Genomic DNA, 22,814 nt, shown 5'->3' on the forward strand with positions numbered 1-22,814 from the left:
GGCTGCACGGGTGGGAGGGTGGTGGCTTACAAAGGAGAGTAAAGAGCTGTTCTAGACCCATGAGACCCAGGCTCAGAGGAAGGGGCTGGAGCACTGAGGCCATGAGGGTGAGAAGAGGGTCAGCTGGAGAGAAGGTGTGAGTGGCGGAGGGCACAAGCGGCGATGCCAGTGCCGGTCCTCGCCCAGCTTGCTGGATGGGGCATGTGCCATCCTGGGGTGGCAGGTGTGCGTCCAATGCTCTTCTGCTCTAGGGGGTTGGTGGGGCCCTGGTGGGCACCATAGCTTGTGTTCTCAGCCACCGAAGGTGAGCCTGGGGAAGTCCTGGAGATAAGCTGAGAGTAGAAGAGGGTCTTGGCCTTGGAGGTCCATGTTGGCCTGATAGGGCCCATTCCCTCTGCCTTTCTCAGTCTGGGTCTCTCTACCTCCCAGCCAGTCTGGGTCCTGGCCTCCTTCCCATGGGTGAGGCCTGGCATGTTCAGGCCTGTGGGCCTCTCCCCTGGTCAGGCCTCAGGTCCTGCAGAGAAGGTAGGCTGCCTGGACAGTTGGGGTGCAGGTAGCAGCACAGGGCACCCCTACCCAGCCAGGGGGAAGACCCCATATTCCTTTCATTCTTCCTTTTCAAAATCCTTATCTGTCCTTTTTCATTCCCCTCAAGATGAACCTGCACTTATATCAGCTTTGTTGTAGATTGTATCCTTAAAAACAAAAAAAAATGACCAATTACATGCATTGGACATCGTTCTGATATCCCAGGATTCTTGTAGCCTGGGCTTTCTCTGAAATGGAATCCAAATCCTTCTTGCTTCAGTTACTCGTTTCTTTTTCTCTCCTTGAAGATACAGCTCAGTGCTCCTTAACATGCATTTGGTGCCCAAGGTTTTTACTGAATGCTTTCACGACCCACCTCATCTCATGGTCTCTGAAAATGTGCCCCTGCTGTGGTCTGTTTGTTCTCTGACATCCTCTCCTACAGCTGGCCAGACCTGCTGTTTGCAGTTTTCTGTTCCTCATCATGCCAAAGTCCTTCCTACCTCAGGACCTTTGCATTTGCTGTTCCTTCTGCCTAAGAGCGCTTTCCTCCTATTTTTGCCAATCTGGCTGCTACTTATCATGTAGCTCATTTATCATTTACTCACTCTCAGACCTTCGCTGACTACCTCATCTGAAGTCTTCCCACCCCAAACCTCCTTGGTCTCTCTTTATGGCACCTACTACAATTTGAGAGGTTTGGTTTATGTATTTGTTTACTTCTTTATTGTGGGTGTTCCCTATCACTATGAGAGCAGATTCTGGCTACGTCGTGCTCTCCATCCTAGAACTTTCTAGCACATGACAGAGAACCCAATATTGCTGAAACAAATGAATGAAAACATTGGCAGATAACAGCAGCATAATCAACTCCTGTTTTACTACCTGCCCAGAACTTTCTCTTCCTACACCCCCCAATTCAGTGTGTCCATGGCCTTCCATGGCCAACACCTATTCTTTGTGGTCAGATGTGCCACCAAAGGAGAACCAGAGATAGCCTCAAGCCCCCCCTGCCTGGCACTGTCAGTTCTCCCCCTAAATCTCTCTCCTCCTCTACCCACTGCTCTCCTGCCCCCCTTCACCTCAGGCCCTGCCCACATAGGCTCTTGTCTCATCATTCTAGCAGCTTTCCAACTGGGCTTTTTGTCTCCAGGCTACACTGGCCTCCAGGCTGCACTGTGCAGGCATGCTTTCTTCTACACTGTAGACTGGGTCCTCTCGTTCTCCATGGAAAACCTTTCATGGTCTCCGTGGTTACAGGCTAACATGTCAGTTCCTTCCTGTGCATTCCCCTTTGTACACCACCCAACACACACTCCCCAGTCCTTTTTTTTTTTTTAAAAAAAAAAAAAGGTTTATTGGGCCTCCCTGGTGGTGCAAGGGGTTAAGCACCACACTATGAAGCAATGCACAGCCTCTGCAGCACGAGTTCGATCCCTAGCCAGCCAGGGAGCAACCCACATGGCGGGGCAGACCTCTCCTGTCTCACCCGCTGCTCTCCTCAGCAGTGTGTTTGAGTAGATCCGCCTGTTCTGCTCCCTACTTTGTCTCTGGTGAATCCTCTCACCCCCCTGCATCTCTGGCCCGTACCCCAGCTCTTGTAAGCATAGATAAATAAATCTTAACTTGTGCTGCACTGGCTGCCAAAGCTTCATAGTGCTGATACCTAACCCCTTGAGCCACCCACTCCGCAGAGTGGCGCCCACTCCGCAGTTCTTGCACGTGCTCCTCCTGCCTCCGACGTGGCTCGTGCTCCCCTGCAAACACCAGCTCTTCAAGACTCTGCCCGGACACCCCGGCTGCAGGGAAGCCCACCTGTTTGTAATTGTTTGTTTACACGTGTGTCATTTTCTTCAGATCAGTGGCTCACAAACTTGAGTATACACCAAACTCACTGGCAGGGCTTGTTAAAACAGATCGTTGGCCACACCCTGGAGCTTCTGATTCAGAGGCTTGGAGAATTTGCATGTCTAACAGGTTCTCAGGTTATGCTGATGCTGCTGATCTGGAATCGCACCTTGAGAACTTCTGGTCTAGACTGAAAACCCGAGGGTAGGGGCGACACAGGGTGGCGCCAGAGTCTGGAGAGACAGACTTATTTCATCAGGCACTGTGATGTTGATAAAGCCTCCTGGGGTGCTTTCGCCTCAGTCCTCAGACCTTGTGACCACTCAGGCAGTGGCCACCCCCAGCTGATAGGTCTCCACCCGTCTGGTCTCATTCAGTCCGCACAGCTGTTTTGCGAGGGAGGTGCTGCCGTCTCTGGCTTAGCAAGCAAGGAGGAAATTGACACTTAGTGAATACCATGTTCACTGTCTCGAGGCTGGTGGCAAGCAAAGCTGGATCCAGCCCCACATCTGCCTAACATCACAGGCTGTGCTCTTAGTGATGCGAGGCAGCTCCTGGCATCCCTTCCGCCTGCACCTCATGTCTACAAGGGAGCTGCTCAGGAAGGAAGCCCTGTCAGAGAGTGAGTGAGTGGACGAGTGAGTGACCAGCCCGCTCTCCTTATTTTCACAGCTCCTTCTGCACAATAAATTCCCTATAAGGGTTTATGCATTTGGTGGGTGGGTTTGTTAGAAACTCTGTGGCCCCCAGACATGGCTCCTAAGAGGTAATAACAAGTCAGTCCTTCTAGCGTGGCCAAGTCAAGTTTCAATGAACAAATATTGACATTTGCTCAGAATCAGACAAATATAATTGTGTGTCAACAAGCCTTTTGCTTCATGGTCCTTGGGAGGTGGTTCTCGTGGTATCCACAACTAATGCCCTTGCTCAAATACACCTATGGTTTTAAAGGTGTCATTTCCCACGCAGGACAATGCAGAGAGAAGGCTAAAACAAAGCGTTAAAATGTTGGGGGGGGGCGCTTCCCTGGTGGCACAAGGGTTAAGATGCAACCTGTGAGGCAATCCGCAGCCGCTGCAGCATGACTTTGATTCCCGGCCAGCCAGGGAGCTACCCACGTGGTGCAGCAGACCTCTCCTGACTCGCCTGCTGCTCCCCTCAGCAGTGTATTTTCAGTCAGTTTGCCTGTTCTGCTCCCCAGTCTGTCTCTGGTGAATCCTTTCACCCCCCACACCTCTGGCCTGTACCCCAGCTCTTGTATGCATAAACAAATAAATCTTAAAAAAAAAAAAAAACATGGGGGGGGTGACTTCTGGGCCAACCTGCATGCAGGCACCACACAAACCCACATGAGGGCACCAAAGCACACATCTTAGGACCTGCCAAAGCCTTTAGGGTACTTGCTCTGTGGGCCCCCACAGATTCCCTCCTCAGTCTGACAGGGTGAGCTGACAGGGCCATCCTGACTGACCTCTGCCACATCACTGTGGGTGTGGTAGGCTTCTTCCAGATGCTGAGCCATCTGGCTATGTAATACCTGTTCCTGACTTATCTGGCCCAGTCCTTCCCCACTTCCTGCTGCAGCCTGCCAGCGTCTCCAGGGGGCCGCTCTCTTTCTCTGGAGTTGTCAGGAGGCAGTTGTAGTGACAGTTTCTGTGGAGCCACATCCCTGATAACCCTTGCTCCTAATCTGGGCCCCAGCTGCTCTTCCCAGGCCACGCCCTCAAGCTGGCCAGATACCCACGGAACCCCACCCCACTGCTGTCACCGCTTCCTTGTTCCAATCTGAACACTTCCTCCTAGGAGGTAGCAGACAGGACTCATGCCCCCAGGGCCTCTCCTCACTTGGGCGGGAGCTGCGGGCTCTGGGTAGGGGCTTCGGAAGGCAGAACCCCAGTGCTTTGCCCACAGGTGCTTTTGGGTCACTGCTCACTAAACCTCATCAACAGAAACCCCACCTGTGGGCCCCAGATGTGGCTCACCCTGGCCATGCAGTGCCCCCACTGGGCGGCCCCCAGGGACCAGGGGGACGGAGGAGAGAAGTCACAGGCTGCACATCAGTGACCTGACTAGCTTTGCCATCAGCAAGGCAAGCGATAGCCCAGGACAGTGAAGAATGAGACAAACAAGGAGACAAGGTAGTGAGTGGGGAGGGGGGGAGCCTAGAGAGAAACCCCATTTGCAGATGAGGCTCAACAGCAGAGGACTTGTTCAAACCCCTCAGTGGGCTCAAGTGGAGCTGGGATTCAAATCCAGGTAGGTCCTCGAAGTCAGATGGTCACATGACTCCTGTCTCTGCTGCCCAGTTGGCCCATTCTGGGAGGGAAAGAGATCTGGGTGGACACAGCCCAGGTGAGGTTTGGCAAGGCATGGTTAGGGGTGACTCAGTCACATAGTGGCCCCTGTGTGGGGGGACCAGAGAATAGCCTTGAGAGACAGGGAGGCCCGTGTGTCGGGATGTGACTGTGCAGCAGTTTTAGACTTCGTCCTCTGAGCAGCGGGCCGTGGCTTCTAGAGCAGAGCACCCACAGAACCACAGCACTGTCTACCTCACGCCTCCTCCTCACACCTCCATACCCAAGCCGCTCAGCTGAGTCTTGCTTCTCCTCTGCTGGGCAAACAGAAGAATTTAGGTTTGGCAGAGAAGCTGGTTTTCTCTGCTGCAGCTCACCATCCGGGTAGGAACTCCCAGACTCTGCTGCTGCATTCTCCCTTCCTCCCTTCTCCCCCATATGAAGCCTTCCTCTCCACAGCAGCCCTCCCTTTGGCCTCTTGTACCCCCAGAGCCACACAGATCTCCATGAAGCCACACAGTTCTCCCAGAAGCACTGACAGCCTGGCTCTGGCCCTGTGCGGATCTGCGAGACTTGTCTGCAGCCCTTGCCCTCGTCTGCCAGAGAGGAAACCCTCCCAGCAGGCCCGGCTGTTGTCTCCTACCTTTCCAGCTGCCTGAGAACTGTGGGATGGGGGCTGGAGGCCTTGCCCCCTCCCTATCCAGCCTTTCCCCTCCTAGGTGCTCTAATCTCTGCCCCCAACCCTGCTTGGCCCACAGGGTCTTAAAGCCAGAAATCCCCCAAGAGCCCTCATGTTTGTCACTGAAGCCGGCTCACCCCTGTGTGTGGCAGGCAGCCTTGCCAAGTCCTGGAGAGCTAGGGCAGGTGGGTCGGGCTTTTCCAGGCCTGCTGGCACTGGGCCTGCATCTCGGGCTTCTCTGTCTCTTCCCTGAGTGACTGGTCAGGTTCCCTGACAGACCTTCCTGGGCCCTGGGGGGCTTAGGGGAGGGGTAGTCTGTGCTCCTGCCTTTTCCATAGCAGATTCTGCTCAAAGACAAGGCTCTGTGTGGCAGGCATGGTGCATACACTAGGATCACTTAAAAAGAGACCCACAGGGGCCTCCCTGGTGGCGTGAGGGGTTACATCCCAGCACTATGAAGCTATCAGCAGCCACTGCGGTACAAGTTCAATCCCTGGCCAGGGAGGTGACCAGCATGGTGCAGCAGACCTCTCCTGTCTTGCCCACTGCTCCCCTCAGCAGGATATTTCGGTCAGTCTGCCTGTTCTGCTCCCCACTCTGTCTCTGGTGAATCTTCTCACTGACATCTCCCCACCAGCACTTCTGCCCTACACCCCAGCTCTTGTATGCATAAATAAATAAATCTTAAAATAAAAAAAGAGACCCACAGAGAAGGGAAAATATTTGAATTTGAGTGGCAAGGCTTACTTTTTGCAATCAAGTTTAAAAAGTTGTAAGGATCCTGCAGGTGGGTCCTCTGCACGTGTCCTTCATGTAGTCTCTGCTTCGTGAAATTCTTCTATATTCAGATGTGACCCCAGGGATTGGTCTGCTTCCATTGGCAGTTTCTGGGTCTTGGGGGCCAGGGGGTCTAGAGCCCAGTGAGCCTGTCTGAAAGTGCCAGTGATAACCCTCCATGTTCGCCCCATCTTCCTCATCCATTGCCACAGAGAATCTGTGTTTTTTCCAGCATCCACAGAAATGTGAAGAAAAAGAAACTAAGGTAAGGCTTGGAGGAGAGGGCCGTGGAGGGGAGGGGAGGAGAGGATGGGTGAGGGAGAGAGGAGAAGAGAGAGACATCTCTGAATGGCAACAGTGAGCCTGGAGCAGAGCGGGACTATTGGCTGAAGTTTCCCTCCTGTCAGACCCTCAAGAATGCAGAAGTCACCCCCGGATTGATTAGCATTTTCCCCAAGGTTGCTGCAGACCAGTTTGGGCTGAGACCCCAGAGGTTTGGCCATATTGTAATGGACTCTAAATGATTTCTTGGAATTCATCGTGGGGGGTAGGGGGATGTGAAGATGCCAGGGCTCCCCCACACCCAGGAACGTGCCACCTCATGGGCTGTTGCGGGCAGGCAACATAGGCGGCTCAGTGAGGCCCCAGACTTGGGCTGTTTCAGGCTCTCACTCGGTACAACCGGACAATGCAGCTTGCCGGACGTGGCCCAGATCCCCTTTGGGGGGCAGCCTTTTCCCAGTGGTGGAAAGTCAGGCGGGCAGTGCTGACCAGCTCTACCCGCTCCATGGCAGCACGGGCTCCGGGGCAGGTGGGCGGGCAGCCTGGGTGGTTCACAGCTTGTGGCTGGTGTGGATGGAGTTAAACCTTTCTGGGGACTATTTACTCCTGATCCTAAGTGACAGCTTGGGGAGGGAGAGTCACGTGGCCCTGAAATCCCCGCGGGAGCTGGTGGAGCATGCCCAGCTGCTTCTGCCTGGGAAAGATGCTGGATCCCGCAGTCACCACAACAGCATCCTCTCGCTGCGCCAGGGACCTGCCAGCCGGAGAGATGACTGATTAGAGCGAATCCGATCCAGAGCCCTGCTTTTCAGAAGGGGGACCTGTGGGGCAGGGAGGAGGACCCCAGCTGGCCTGAGCTGGGGGAGGGGTGCCTTGGGGCGTGGAGAGTTAAAGCTGCTCAGCTCAGCGCGGGGCTCACACCTCAAAGGCAGCCGGTGAGTCTGTTTTGATGCATCATCTTGATGAGCTGGTGGAGGAAGGTCGGGCTCTGGTGGGGCTGCCAGCCCCTGCTGCAGGAGTCTGGGCTGCTGGCACTGCGGTGCCACTGCCTTCCCCACCCCTCATTCTTGGCAGCGACACTTGGGGATCATGGATGCTGAGAATGCTAATTATAGCCCTCGCTGTGCCCCCACCCCCACCTCCAGAATCCCCAGTTCGGGCTGATGTTTGGATTGATTACATTTGGATTCCATCTCCGGGGTGAGGCCAGCTTTGGGGCTGCCAGCTTCCTAGGTCCAGCCGGGCTCCCCCAGCTTGGTTAGAGCAAAGAAAACAGCCCCACTTGCCTCCAGTCTTGCCAGGAGTGAGTCAAGACCATCAGGAAGGAAAGGGAGGGGGGTCCAGGGGTCACACTCAGGGTGGCCAGAGGGCTTGCCTCCCTCTGGTGGGGAGTGGCAGGGTGTGTCTGTTTTGTGGGTCAGAGGTTGATGACTTGGGCTACTGAGGCTCCTGGAATCTTAGGGGACATCTGTCTCTGGGGTTTCAGATTTAGTAGGGAGCACCTGAAGGAATCAGAGCCTGGTACCTGGGCAGGGGGCCTGAGGGATGTGTGTATCGTGGTAGCTTGCTGAGAGCCTCGGTTCATTGTGTGAGGATCTGGGCAAAGGAGGAAGGCTGGGGAGCTAGCAGAGAGGGGTGATGAGAAGTGTGAGGGGAAGAGGGGGCAGGAAAGGCAGAGGGAGAAGAAGAGTCTACAGGAGATGCTCTTTGCACCAACAAGCAAGCAGGGAAGAGAAGCAAGGCCCCCAGGAGGGCTGAGATGGCAGACAGGGTGGACGGGGTGAGCCTGAGGACACTGGACTCGGGGAGGCTGAGCTTGCAGGAGGAAGGTGGCGAGAGGAAGGGTTGGGAGTGTGTCAGAAGGGGTTGTGGCCTCCTGTGCTTGCCAGTTCTTCCCAGATCCCTGTGGCTCCCTGGCCCTCAGTCCAGCGTGGACTCCCTCCTCGGGTCTCCTGCCTGTGAGGTGGGAGCCCAGGTTGGCATGCCTCTGAGCCTGAGCCTGTTGTCCAGGTGGGTGAGAGGGGACATCACAGGCACCTGTCCCCCCCTGGCTTCCAGGTCCCCCCTGGAGGAGCATGGAGTAGGATTCTGTCAGCAACTGCATTTTAGCCTGGGCAGAGATCTGCTGGGGCGGAGTGGAGCAGGGGAGGGAGGGGAGAGGAGAGGCACGGACGCCGAAGCCCCTTTCCTACTAGTCTCCGGTCCTTGCTCCCTGAAGGTGCCTCCAGTGCGGGTGGCAGAAGGGGTGAGGGCAGCCGCCCCGTGCTGTCTCTGGGCTTTCCTTGCAGAAAACAAGTGTGTCTCTTTACAAGGGCGTAAGCTCTGGGCCGCATATGAATTATTAAAAGTCCTTGGTTTTCCAATCAGCAGCGAGGTGATAAATGTGTTAGCGCTGGTGTGTAATTAATCCTGGCGGGCGGGCGGCTGCAAGGCTCAGACAATAGGGGCTGCTTTTTTTTTTTTTTGCTGGGTTCGGCTTCTTTTTCTTCACAGGAAGGTGACGGTGCAGGACGCATTACACAGATAATTACTTTTAACGTGTCTGCCTGGATTATTGAGTTGGATTCTTCCTGCTCCGTGTAAATGAAGTAATTACCGAGAAAGTCAGTGAGCGGGGCAGCCAGCCCTGGCTCCCGGCTGACATCACCACCACCACCCCCCACAAGCTCTGGCTGCAGCCTGGGGCTTGCAGGGGAGATGGCAGGAGCTGTGGCTGGAGGGGACAGCTGATCCTGAGGGAGTAGAGGCCAAGCTGCACAACAGAGGAGTCCTGGCCTCATCAGCTGCTGTCCCCCCTGAGCCCACACTTCCTTCTGTTTACCTCCCTGGCCTGTTGTGAGGTGCCTTGCTGGGGTCTGATCCATGTGGATCCCCAGGGAAAGTGAGCAGGAAGAAGGCTGAAGGCAGGCATGGGGAGAGTTTGCTGGTCAGTGGGGCTGCAGCTGCAGGGACCAGTGCTGGGGTTTGCAGGGTTTGTACTGTGGACTGAGTCTGGGCTGAGTCTGTCTGGAAGCAAGTGCATTTGTGAGATGACTTTGGCAGGCCAGTCAACAACCTGTTAAAAAAATATGTAGAAAGGTAAGAATGCCCTTGGGGAACATATAAATAAATGGAAAGCAGCAAGGGAGAGGAGTGGTAGGTGAACTGGGTGGGACCCTTGTCTTGGCAACCTCAATCCCTGGGCTCAGCACCCATAGCTCCAGATGCACCCCACACCATCTAGTCCAAACTCCCTCCAAACCCTGAGGGGAATGCCAGCTTCAATGATAATTCCAGCAACAGGGAGTTCATTACCTCACCAGGCAGCCTGCTCCAAGGTTAGAATATTCTATATTCACCCCAAATCTGCCAACTTCTAGGTTCACCCTTTGGTTCTGATTCTTTGGGCAACAGAGCTAGTCAGTTCTCTCCTGTGGTGATAAAGATGGTTTTCTTCTTAAAATAGTATATAATATCTGGTGGACATCATATATTTATGTAACCATTTTTGTATCAGACATTTGGGTTGTGTTACAAATAACACAACATGAACATTTTGATAAGGCTTTTTCTGTATTTTAGATTATTTCCTTAGGATAGGTCCAAGACATAGAATTAATATCATGAAGTGTACAGTAATTTTAAAAAGGCACCATTCTGTGAGTATAAAAATAACACATAGTTATTAAAAATGTAGAAAACCATAAAAAGGAAAGATTAAAATTATGCATACTCCTCTCTCAGAGATCTGGTATATAATTTTCCATTTCGGCATATATATTTTTATGAATTCTTGCAGACATACAACTATATTTAGTATCACAGTACATATAGGTACTGTTATAATTTTGAACCAAGTATGTATTTTTGTCACTTGTATAGAAAAGCATTTCTCCATGCCATTAAAATCCTTTGAAAACATCATTGTAAACTGTTGCCTAGTATTTTCAGTATATACCTATTCTCTCTGTTTGTTGGTTGATTTGTTTGGCTTCTATATTAAACTAGATGTTTCCAGTTTTTCACTTTTATAAACAATGCTACAATGAACAGATAATTATCTGATTCTTTTTAAATATTAATGATTTCTTTCCTTAGGCTAGAAGGAATAATTTCTAGAAGTGGAATTGCAGCAATTTTAAATGTTTTGACCTATTTTGCCCATCCCTTGTTAGAAAGTACTTATTTCCATCCCCACAATGAGTGCATTTTGTTGCATGAGCATCAGCTTTGAGTACTGTAACTTTTTTGTCATGTTAATTCATTGTTTTAATCCATTTGTCTGAGTGGTAGTGAGACTGGAAATTTCAGGAAAGGGTGTGCTAGTGTGAATCGTCCATTTATTGTCATTTGTCCCAATCTTTGGCTTTTCTTCAAGGGCAGTGTAGCATAGTGCAGTGGTGTGGACCAGGGCTATGGGGTGAGACCACTGGACATGGCAGTGCCACTGGCCAGCCACTGACCTGGACGTGGCTTTACATCACCTTGCCTCAGTTTGTCCATCTGTAAAGTGAAGCTAATAATGTTATTTCCTTGTGGCATTCTCGTGACAATAAACGAGCAGGTAGAATCATGCCAAGCAGACTAAATGATCAGGTGTTTATTATTCTCTTATTGTTGTTGATTTGAATGAGAAACAAGGATATTTGAAGATGGTGACATGATCTTCCACCCCTCAAGCCCCCCAGTTTACCCTGTTCGAAGCCAATTGCTCCTGATTTTCCAGTAACCTCCATTTCCTTTCCTTTTTAAAGATTTATTCATTTATGCATACAAGAACTGGGGTACAGGCCAGACTTGCAGGGGGTGAGAGGACTCACCAAAGACAGAGTGGGGAGCAGAACAGGCAGATGGACTGAAATACACTGCTGAGGGGAGCAGCGGGTGAGACAGGAGAGGTCTGCTGCACCATGTGGGTAGCTCCCTGGCTAGGGATCAACTTGTGCTGCAGTGGCTACGGATAGCTTCATAGTGGTATGCTTAACCCCATGCACCACCACCAGGGAGGCCTCCCATTTCCTTTCTCAAGCTCCCTTGTTGCCTTATACCAGGTGTGATCTCAGCACAGAGGATGGTGAGGTGACCAGTCCACTCCCAGGAGACCCCCTAGAAATTCACACTCCTGGGGGCTTCTGTCAAGTGCCTGGGTGAGGGGTATTTGGCTCCTCTTGTGTGTCTGGCTAACAGGACATTCCACTGTGGCCCCTCCTCCTGTTACCCAGCAACGACCCCTCCCGGCACTGCCATCCACTCATCCTTTCCTGATCCCTCCCTTGTCAAATGCACCAGTGTCCCGGTCCCTGAGCTCTCTTTGTACCTTTCCAGTGTAGCACAAACTGATCTGATATGTTAATTTTGGCCCACGTGTTAAGGAGAGAGCCAGTCCTCTGCCAGCTGGGGGCGTGGAAGGAATGCCCATCTGGAATTTGATGTCATGGAAGTCCTGGTCCAAATTAGCAGCTGTGTGATTTGTAGCAACTCACTTAATCTCTCTGAGCTTCGGCTTCCTGGTCTGAAAAATAGGGTCAGTATCATCACCCACATGTTTAGTGATAGCTAGATGAATAATATATAATGGGAGTGCTTTGAAGACTGTAAATACTTATTCAAATGTCAGTTATTATTATGGGTATTTGAACAGTGTGTATCAGAAGGCAATGCTTTAGTTCAAAGATCAGACAGGCGCTGAACAGGGTTCACAGGAAATGTGTTTAGGACAGATGTGCTCCGGAGACTGTCAAATGCTCCCAGGCCTCTTAGTCTCTGTAGAGGACTGGTTCTTATTTCGTGACTTCCAAAATAGGGAGGGCTGGAAATGTCCATGCTGATCTGACAGACATGCATGGGCGCTAAGGTTTGCCTCTGCAGGGCAGAGGTGAAGTGTCCCCTTGGCCTGACGTCACCGTGTCCACCCCCGTCTGGCTCACCATTACCTGGGAACCGGAGTCTATAATTGTAGGTGCCAATTTGCTTTTAATTAGCCTAATACTTGCAATTAGCATGTTAAATTCAACCTGGGCTCTGGTGGTGAGGTCATTTTTCTGATTTTGCTTGGTTCCTGGGCCCTTATCAGACTCAATGGCAAGCCCGTCCGCCTCCCTGCACTGCACTTTCAGCTGGGGAATGAAGAGGATCACCCCGGGGAAGGAGGGGCCGTGTGTGAAGTGGGGGGCATGGGGCGTGCGCTGATGGAGGCACAGTGCTGACAGGATTGCTATACTCACAGCTGAGCTCTACGTCCTGGGTTCCAAGATCTGGGTTCCTTCCTTGGATTCTCTTCTTTGCCCCCTGCTGAGCATCAGTTTCCTCATCTCCAAAATGGGAGTATGAATTCCTACCCCAGCTACATCAGGCAAATTATTGTGGGAACAGGTGTGACTGTCAAGCAACATCAGATGGGACAGCCCTTTAGAGCTGCACTGATGGTTCCAGTTCCGTGGCCACTAGTTCCTGGACCTACAAGTCACCCCTCATGCTGGCCGGTAGCATCTGAGTCCCCTCTCCCCAAATCATGGTGAGTTGAGGGCAGTTCTTAGCACGTGATAGGTACTCAAGAAATGTTGGTTAGATATACGAAAATGTGACTGGGAGGGAGTTTGGCCCAAGGAATAGGCATGAGCAGCGGGCAAGACAGGAGAGGTCTGCTGTACCATGTGGGTTGCTCCCTGACTGGCCGGGGATCGAACTCGTGCTGCAGAGGCTGAGGATTGCTTCATAGTGTGGTGCTTAACCCCTTGCGCCACCAGGGAGGCCCGTAAAAAATGAATCTTTAAATTCACAACATGGTGAGGGAGCAAACGTATGAGCAGATTATTGTCTTGCATGTGATAGAGACATGTGTTTCATATGTTGGTGGCCAAGAAAGTGAGAGACTCTCCTGGGAGTGTCAGCAAGGATTTCTGAGGAAGCGCCCTTCAGCTCGGCCATATCACCTCCAGGGAAGCCACAAGCGTCTTTGGGTCTCTCTCTGGGTCTCAGCTCCCTAAGCTATGGTGTGAGGAGGAAATGAAATAAAATATGAATAAAAATTTGGGGCCTCTCTGGGGGAGTAGAGGTTGAGTCTCAGTGCTGTCACTGCTATGGCCTGAGTTCGATCCCCAGCCAGGGAGCTGACCCACATGGTGCAGCAGACCTTTCCTGTCTCACCCGCTGCTCCCCTCAGCATCAGGGGAATCAGTATTTCAGTAGATTCCCCTGTTTTGCTCCCCACTCTGTCTCTGGTGAATCCTCTCACCTCCCTGCACCTCTGGCTTGCACCCCAGTTCTTCTATGCAATAATAAATTTTAAAAAATGAATTAAAATCTGGTCATGAATAACCTTTCAGTAAGTGTTAACAAATTCCTTGAAGCCAAGGATCGGTGATGGGTGACTCAGTGGGTGATGGGTGGGTGGATGGGCCAGGGGGAACAGTCAGGAGCTGAAGGGGTTTCAGAAGCTGATCCTCACAACGTCATAGCCTGCTAGTTTACCCGTGTGTGCACTTGAATGTGTTCCTGTTTGCAAAGTGGGGAGATGAAGTTTGTGGTATGGGCAGTGGAGAAACTTTCACAGGAACCTAAAACATGCTCTCCTTTGTTATGGTGAACAGCCTAGTTCCTGGAGAGTCATCTGCACACACTCCTGTTCCACATGTGTGGACTCCAGATACCCTCAGAAAGGGGGGTCCAGATCTAGGCTTAGTGACTGTGGTTGCGGTTCAGTCTGAAAAGCCTTCTCAGGCGAGGCTGCTAGAACGCTGCTGAGATGGTTGGAGAGACCAGTCTTGGGCAGTGGAGCTGGAGAGCTCTGCTTGTAACTCCTACTCCAAGTTGAGGGACCCCGCCTCATGGGGAACTAAGACATGGGCCCTGACAGCAAGAACTTAATTCCTTCAGGCATGCAGGCCCCCAGCCGGGGCCAGCCTGCCAGGCGACAACCCAGTGGCTCTGTTCGCCTGACTGGTCCCCTGACCTTCCCAAGCAAGGCAGCCTGGCGGCCATGCTGGGTTGCTGTGGTAACTGGCAGCCTCCCAGCTGGGTTGCCTGGGTAACCAGTTAGCTGGTGTTGGGGGAGGGGAGTGGTGAGCTGGGAATCAGCCTCCAAAGAGGCAGGGAAGGACTAGGGCGGGACCAAGAGGAAGACAAATCCCAGATGCCCCCAGCACGGCCTTCAACTCTGTTCCTTGTGGGATTGGGAAAGCCAGAGAAAGGCAGGTAGGGAAGGATGTGTTGTTCCAACTGTGTGTGTGTGTGCGCGCGCGCGTGCGTGTGCACGCACACACGCGCGCTGTTTTTCAGGCCATCTTGGCCAGCTCAGAATGTTTAGAAGATTTGATAGGGCCATGCCGGAGCTCTCTGGGGCATGGGCGAGGGCCAGGGGATGTTGTGCACCATCCAGTCCCCGATCTTGATCCTGCCCCACCTTGTACATCTTATACATCTTAACTCTCTGACCTCTAGGTTCCTCATCTGTAAAATGGGGGTGCTGACATGGGCCTCCGGGCCATTGTTTGGGACTGTGTCCAGTGTCATGGATGGCGGCTCCCTGCTCTCTTTTCATGCTGATTTTCTGCTTGGTGGATGCCTCCTAGCCTGGATAAGGTGTGTCAGAAGCCCAGCCTGGACTGGGCCCAGCCCTATGGCAGGAGACGAGGTGGGAAGTTTTGAATTCTTGATCACCCAGAGATGTAGCTCTTATCCTCAGGGATAATTAACCCAATTGGCTGAGGGCAGGATGCAAGTTCATTGAAACATCTGGAAGAAAGTTTTCAAAGTAAGACCTAATTGATATTTTTGACTATATTTTCCATCCCAACCCAACAAACACATGTGATGCCCTTACTGTGTGTAGCATGACTATAGCTTCCTGTTCTGCTTGCGTCTAGTCAGGTCTGTTTTCTTTATTAAAATAAAAGTCTTGGGGGCCTCCCTGGTGGCCTAGGCATTAAGTCTCAGCACTATTACCACTACAGCCTGAGTTCAATCCCCGGCCAGGGAGCAACCCACATGGCACAGCAGACCTCTCCTGTCTCGCCCGCTGTTCCCCTCAGCAGTGTATTTCAGTAGATCTGCCTGCTCTGCTCCCCACTCTGTCTCTGGTGAATCCTCTCACACCCCCATACCTCTGGCCTACACCCCAGTTCTTCTATGCAAAATAAATAATTTTTTTTTTTAAAGGAAAGTCTTGGCCCTTGGGCTTGATGTCCCACCTAGTGTGGGTCATTGCCCTCTCTTTGAGAAACACTGACAGAGATTACGAACCCAAGCTCCTCAGGTGTGTGCAGGACAGCAGGCGTCACTCTCCTTCCACGTGTAACTTGTTGTGGGAGTCTCACAAATGCAACCCGTGTGGTAATGGAGGCTCAGAGGTCACATAGCTGGCACGGGGTTGCAGGTCACGGGGTCTGTTGCTCAGGTTCATGGTCAGCTTCTACGTGGCAACAACAGATACATCTGTTGCCCACTTTTATGCTCCCTGCCAGAGGAGCGGGAGGATCCCAAGGGACCTGAGGGTCCAAACAGATCTGTCCCAGCCACCTCCCAGGACTGGAAAGGTTGGAGGCTCCATCCAAAGAAAGACCAGGGCTTGAAGCAATCTGGTGTTGCTTTCTTTTTCTTCTTCTTCTTTTTTCAAGACTTATTTATTTATTTATTTATTTATTTATTTATTTATTTATTTTTGTGGGACACTCGCAGACGGCCAGGGAACAAACCGGCACTGCAGAGGCTGTGAGCAGCCTCGCAGCCCAGCGCTCAACTGCTGCGCCACCAGGGGAGGCCCCCTATACTTATTTATTTTTTATAAAGATTTATTTGTGCATACAAGAACTGGGGTACAGGCCAGAGGTGTGGGGGGTGAAAGGATCCACCAGAGACAGTGGGGAAGAGAACAGGCAGATGGACTGAATATACTGCTGAGGGGAGCAGCTGGGGACACAGAAGAGGTCTGCTGCGCCATGTGGGCAGCTCCTGGGCGGGGATTGAACTTGTGCTGCAGTGGCTGGGGACAGCTTCATAGGTTGTGTCTTAACCTCATGCGCCACCAGGGAGGCCCAAAGATTTATTTATCTATGCATATGAGAACTGTGGTGTAGGCCAGAGTTGTGGGGGGTGAGAGGATTCACCAGAAACAGTGGTGAGCAGAACAGGCAGATCCACTGAGATACACTGCTGAGGGGAATAGCCGGTGACACAGGAGAGGTCTGCTGTGCTATGTGGTTCAGCTCCCTGGCCGGCTGGGGATTGAACTCGAGCTGCAGTGGCTGGGGATAGCTTAATAGCGCCATGTCTTTAACCTCTGTGCCACCAGGGAGGCCCCCCCCCCCAATCTGGTGTTTCTTGAGGGGAGTGCCTCAGGGAAGGAAAGGGTGAAAGGAAAGGGTGTAACTGTGAGGAAAGGCTCCATGTCAGGGTCCTGGGGCCATTCCTGAAGACCTTAGGCTCTGGGAGATTTTTCTGAGAGTAAAGCCTTGAGCTGTCTGCAGAGAAGCTCTTTTTTAATTGTCTCTCTTTGGTAAACAACGGAAACAACAGCAGGAGTGGGTTCAGCTGTATGTGTGTGTGGGGGATGGGGGGTGGAGGTGGAGAGGGGTGGCGGTGCTTAGGATCTGGCCAAGGTTAGAAGTGGCTGGAGGAGGGAGGGGCACAAGTAGCTCTGAAATACCCTGGCAGAGTGCTGAGTCTATAAATATTTATGGTGATAAATTAAAGATAAGGCCTGGAATAAGAATCAGGAGCGTGTGGAGGAATTCACACTGCTCCTTTCCATCTTCAACCTTGTTTGTGAGAATGTAGCTGCTTCTCAATTCTGCAGGACCTGCTCTCCTATTTGTGGGGTGTCATTAGACAGTGCTGTTCCCTTCTCCCCCCACCACCCCGCCGCCCCCAGGACTCTGCCCCTCAAACACAAAAAGGAGCGAGGGGCTTACAGCCAGAGGGTTCCCTTCCTGTCAAGCCTCTTCCCTTTTGGCTTCTACTCAGACCCTATTGCACACAAAACACAGACCTATTGCATCTGTGTTTGGGGAGAGGGAGGTGCCAGGTGCTCTCCTCCGGAGGAGTGGGTGTCCAGGGGAAGCATGGTGGTCTCGGGCCTAAGGGTCTGGGAGGAGGTGCGGAGGGGGAGGCGTTGTTCAAGTCCAGCTGTGTCCTTGTCTTTCTAGGCTTCTTGTTAATTTCCTGCATACCCACTGGTTTAAGGTCAACATGCGCAACCGTGACAGTGCGGTGTCCGGGGCCTCCTGTCAGGCTTCCATGTTCCCACCGCTGAGGTGTGGACTAGTGATTCTGCGGGAATTAAGGGGGGGGGTGTACGCCTCTGTCTGAGGCTGGATAAACAGAGGCCGGGAAGATGGGTTTCCAATAAGGAAATTCGGGCCCTTACGACGGAACAGAAGGTTGTGCTTTTTGCTGGAAGGTGAATGACCCGCACCGTCAAGTTGGACACGCTTGTCGGGACTGTGTCTCTGCACCCACGTATTCCTCATGTACCTAATACACTGTAGTCCCTTTGGATTGTGCAGGGTGACTTTTGGTTATCCCTTTCTCCTGATGAGGAATCTAGATTTCTGAGATGATGGCCACTGACCCAAGACCGCATTGAGAAGTGGGGGAGGAATCACGAGAACGGTGAAGGGTTCCCTGTGTCCTGCACCGCTCCTGGCCCCTCCAGGGACCCATGACTGTATGTTGGCAGTGGGGTTGCGGAGACTGGGCAGGGGCGAGTGGAGGAGGCTGTGACAGTGTTCTCTGTCACAGACAATCACGGTGCTCTTGGGCTGCCCAGGGCTGCCTGCTGGACCCCGCTCCTCGGGTCAGTGTTTGGGGAGAGGGCGGTGCAGGGTGGCACCTCCTCTGGAGAAGGGGGTGTGTCCATGTGTCACTCACACATTCACATGCTCGAGGAAAGGGCCAGGCCACACTTGGTCTAATTGAGGGGACCTTTCAGACCATGCAAAGTCACAGACGCTGAGATTGGAGGGAGAGCCCAAGACCATCCTCCCGCCCACGCAGTGCTGGGGGAGCACGATAGAGGGCCACAGGCCTTGGAATCTAGCAGGTGGCTTACTCATCAGCTTCTGCTCGCCATGCTCACGCCCATGTGGGCCTGCCTTTCCCTGGTGAGTGTGTGTGTGTGTGTGTGTGTGTTTCGATAGAATGTGGGTATCTACTGAGGAAGTCAGGTGAGCTGACTTTCCCTAATGCCCCTAGTCCCTCACTAGTAAGCTTGTTACTCAGCAGAGAAAAGGGGATTTGCCCCAGTGGCATTTTTTGGGGGGCTGCAGCAGCAGGAGGGAGCAGCACCTGGGGTGGGAGAAGAGGAAACAAGGGCAGCCACTGCTGACCCTGCTGGCCTGGGCAGGGTGATGCTGCATTGCCCCTCTTAGAATGTGGCTAGGCCACCACCTCCACCTGCTCCTGCATGGGGGAACTCGGAGGGGGGTGTTCAAGAGGGGACCCTGCAGACCTGACCCATCTCAGATGTGAAGAAAGCAGGGAGTAGAGAGCTCTGGAGGGGCAGCTTCTTCCCTGGTGGAGTGGGGTTGGGGGTCTCGGTGGAGGGAAATCTTGATGGGTTTCAGCAGGGCTGAGGGTCTGGGGAGGAAACCTGGGTGGCCAGGAACAGGGTGAAGGGAGCCTGGGTGGTCAGGGACAGGACCTGCCTGGAGGGAGAGGGTGGGGGCTTAGAGTGTTCAGACCCTAGAAAGGACTGGAGACTAAAGGAGGACACCCCAGTCAGCCCTCAAATCTAGTGTCATCAGAATCCAGGCCAGCCATCAACATTTGTACTTCTAAGTTGCACTTTTTAAAAAGATTTATTTATTTATGCATACAAGAGCTGGGGTGCAGGCCAGAGGTGCAGGGGGTGAGAGGATTCACCAGAGACAGAGTGGGGAGCAGAACAGGCAGACTGACTGAAATACACTGCTGAGGGGAGCAGCGGGCGAGACAGGAGAGGTCTGCTGCGCCATGTGGGTTGGTCCCTGGACGGCCGGGGATCGAACTCATGTTGCTGAGGTTGTGGATAGCTTCATAGTGCTGTGCTTAACCCCTTGCACCACCAGGAAGGCCCTCTAAGTTGCATTTTTTAAAATGTTCTTTTATTGGCTGAAATAGAAGTTGTTCTGAACAGTTTCCTTTCACATGTGTCCTTCTCACTGATGAAGTCATTGTCTACTTACAGTAATTAAATGAATGCCTTGAGGTGGTTGCTGCTTGAGTTTTACCTTCTCTGAACACTTTTCCTGCGTTGTGCTTGTGAGATAGCACTCGTGAACCTGCTTGCAGCCTGGCCCTTCTGTGGACAGAGCTTTCAGAGGATGTCCCACCTTCTGGCTCAGAGCCAGGGTCACTGTCACTGCCTGAAGGGTTTAGAGGTTGGGGTTGGAGCACATCTTGCCCCTCTTCCCTGCCTTTTCCTGGATCCCTGGCTCTGTCTCTCACTTTTGCAGTGCTCAGAAAATGTGCATAGGGTGCTGCTCTGCAGTGTCATTTGGATTAGGAAACACTGAACCTCTTTCATAGTTTTATGATGACTGTTTTTAATATTTCTTTAAAAAGGATGAGCTATTTTCAGCCCCCTTAGAGGAGTTTATCACTCCCACAAGAACCTTCTGAGATAGCAGATCAGGGGAAGGAGGTGTCAGCAGAAGGTCATTTGCATATTTCCCACAATCCTTCCTTTGGCTCCATTTGCAGACCCCCAGGGCAAGCTACAGTCTGGGTGCTGCCGCACTCCCTCACACGCACCAGGATAGGTAGGTAAATCTGGGCTAAATGGAGCTTATTATAAACACTGTGCTCAGATGCCACAGTCTGTTTTTTCTAGATGGAGAGGAGACAGGACTGGGACCCAGATCTCAGCCTAGGAATCAACCTGTCAGTCAGCCCAAACTGTCTTAACTTTCCACTTTCTTTTTTTTTTTTTTTTTAAATTATTTATTTATTTATTTGTACAAGCACTGCATACAGTCAGAAGCGCGGGAGGGTGAGAGAATTCACCAGAACCAGAGCGGGGAGCAGAACAGGCAGAAGGACCGAAGGACACTGCTGAGGGGAGCAGCGGGCGGCAGGAGAGGTCTGCGCGCCATGTGGGACCCTCGCTGGTGGCCGGGGATCGAACTGGTATTGCAGAGACTGCGGGCAGCTTTGCAGCCCAGAGCTCAACTGCTGCGCCACTGGGGAAGCCCATTAACTTTCCACTTTCCAGGGTGCCAGACATGGGATCAGCCAGCACCTCTTGAATTCACCCTTGGGTAGGAGCCTTGGTCTGTGAAGCAGCTTTCCCCACTGTTGGGCAGCTTCAGCTCATAGCCTTCCTTAATGTTGAACGTGAACTTTCTGTCTTCTACTATCTGTCCGTGGGTTCCCTGGACGGAAGCAGGGACATCCTGGCTGTCCTTTCCTGGGCTCATTTGTCTGTCATCCGCTCAAGAATCAGTGTTGAGGGCCTCCCTGGTGGCGCACTATGAAGCAATCCGCAGCCTCTGCAGCACGGGTTCGATCCCTGGCTGGCTAGGGAGGTACCCACATGGCGTAGCAGACCTCTCCTGTGTCCCCAGCTGCTCCCCTCAGCAGTTATGTCAGTTCTGTTCCCCACCCTGACTCTGGTGAATCCTCTCACCCCCATCCCCCGCATCTCTGGCATGTACCCCAGCTCTTGTGTGCATAAATAAATAAATCTTTAGAAAAAAAGAATCAGTGTCGAGAGACTGGGCACAGTGGGAACCACACGGGCTCTGGTTCTTTCTGCCTGGGCCTTACTTACCAGCTATGTGACCCCCATTTTAATTCTTAATCTCTCAACCTCAATTCATCCATGTGTGAAATGTGGGTGATGATGGTACTTACCTCACCAAGTTGTTGAGACGGTTTGATGAATTAACATATGTAAAAATCTTACAACAGTGCCTGGCACATAAAGCTACTCAGTGTACAGTTTCTTTTCATCTTCTCTTAGAATAAGCTCTCTAGAATCGCACACAATACTCAGATGCAGCCTATTCACTGCCGTCTTCCACTTGACAATCTACTTCTATTACGTCAGACTGTGTTTGCAAATCACTGGTGTTTAAACTGAGCTCATTGTGCTGAAACCCCTGGGGCTATTTTCCCAGGGACCACTGTTAGGCCTGGATTCCCCTCTCCTGCACGAGAGCTTCTGGGCTGTGCAGGAGGAAAGTCAGTGGCCAGGGGCATCCAAGCAGCCCTCCCCATTGGCTTGAGGCGCCCACATAACCCAGCTGATGTGTCAGTCCTTCCCACATGTCCTGCCTCGGGTGTTCTATTTGGAAAATCCCTTGACCCACACTGACCCGAAATAGAAGGCTCTCACTGTCCCTGCTCCTGGGACGCCTTGCTCAGGTGAGTGAACATGGACTTTTTGACCTTCTTATGCTCAACTCCGCTCTATACACCTCACAGCTCCCAGGCTGCAGGGGAGGGACACAGGTACCGCCAGCACTTGTAGGTAAAGCCTCGGGAGTTCTAAATCTGTGTTCTTTGCGGGCCAGCGATCTAGCTCATGCGAAGTTTGTTAGAATGCAGACTCTCAGCCCTCACTCCCAAACAGTTGAGTCAGAATCTGTGTCTGACAGGAACCCCCCAGCCCCTGCCCTCTGACTCAAAGGCACACACAGATTTGAGAAGTGCTGCCTCCATTGTTCAGCCCGGGTTCGGAATGAGGGTGATGGGGGAGACCTATCGTCTATCATTTTGAAACTAGTCTTATGGACCAGGCTCCAGGGAGCTGGCTTAAAACCATTCCCAGGATATTTGGCCACTGACTGTCCACATTCCCTATTTGCTTCTTGGAAGAGGTTTTTATAAAACACTCATGCATTAAAAAACAACAACAAAGATCGCTTTTGTGTTTCCTCATTTTATTAGTAACAAACTCTTAAGCATATGCCAAATCTTAGGATTACATGTACAATTGGAATCTTTTAGATGTTAAATGCAGTATTTTATATTTATGATCTGTTTCATTTTGTTAATAAATGTGAGGCCATTATTTTAGTGTATGAATCCTGATTCTGCTTCAGCGTGTGAGCTCTCCCTCCCAGCTTTGTCAGGAGCAAGTCGGATAACTTTGTCTTCTAAGTCTTTGTGTGAAATTGTGGCTAGAAATGTGGATCGCAGCAGGCCCGACAGTGCCCACTGAAGGTTATTCACTCACTCAGCTCGCTCTGTTGCGGGCAAGAGCTGCACCCCTGCAATCAGCTGAGCTGGCTGCAGGCGGGCTCTGCTCTCTGCCGCCTTTGCCACCTTTGGCAAGGTATTACCTCGCCAGACTCCTGTGTCTTCATCTATAATTGAGGAAATTGGTGTCATCAGCAGCGGCCCCCACCCCCAGCCCCTGCAGAGCCCCTGATTCTCCCAGGCATTAGTATTTGTGCAAAGCTCTCTGGTAATTCCAGGGTGAGGCCAGGATGGAGATCAGTGTAGCA

General features: G+C 52.1%; 1 protein-coding gene across 1 annotated transcript in view; it reads left to right on the plus strand.

Moving 5' to 3' along the window:
* Positions 1-22,814, plus strand: part of PLEKHA6 (pleckstrin homology domain containing A6) — a gene marked incomplete at both ends in the record, with an annotated part of 132,656 nt that overhangs the window by 10,308 nt on the left and 99,534 nt on the right. The gene's annotated exons all lie outside the window — the stretch shown is intronic.

Source organism: Talpa europaea (genome assembly GCF_964194135.1).
Source record: "Talpa europaea genome assembly, chromosome: 10".
NCBI classification, from domain to species: Eukaryota; Metazoa; Chordata; class Mammalia; order Eulipotyphla; family Talpidae; genus Talpa; species Talpa europaea.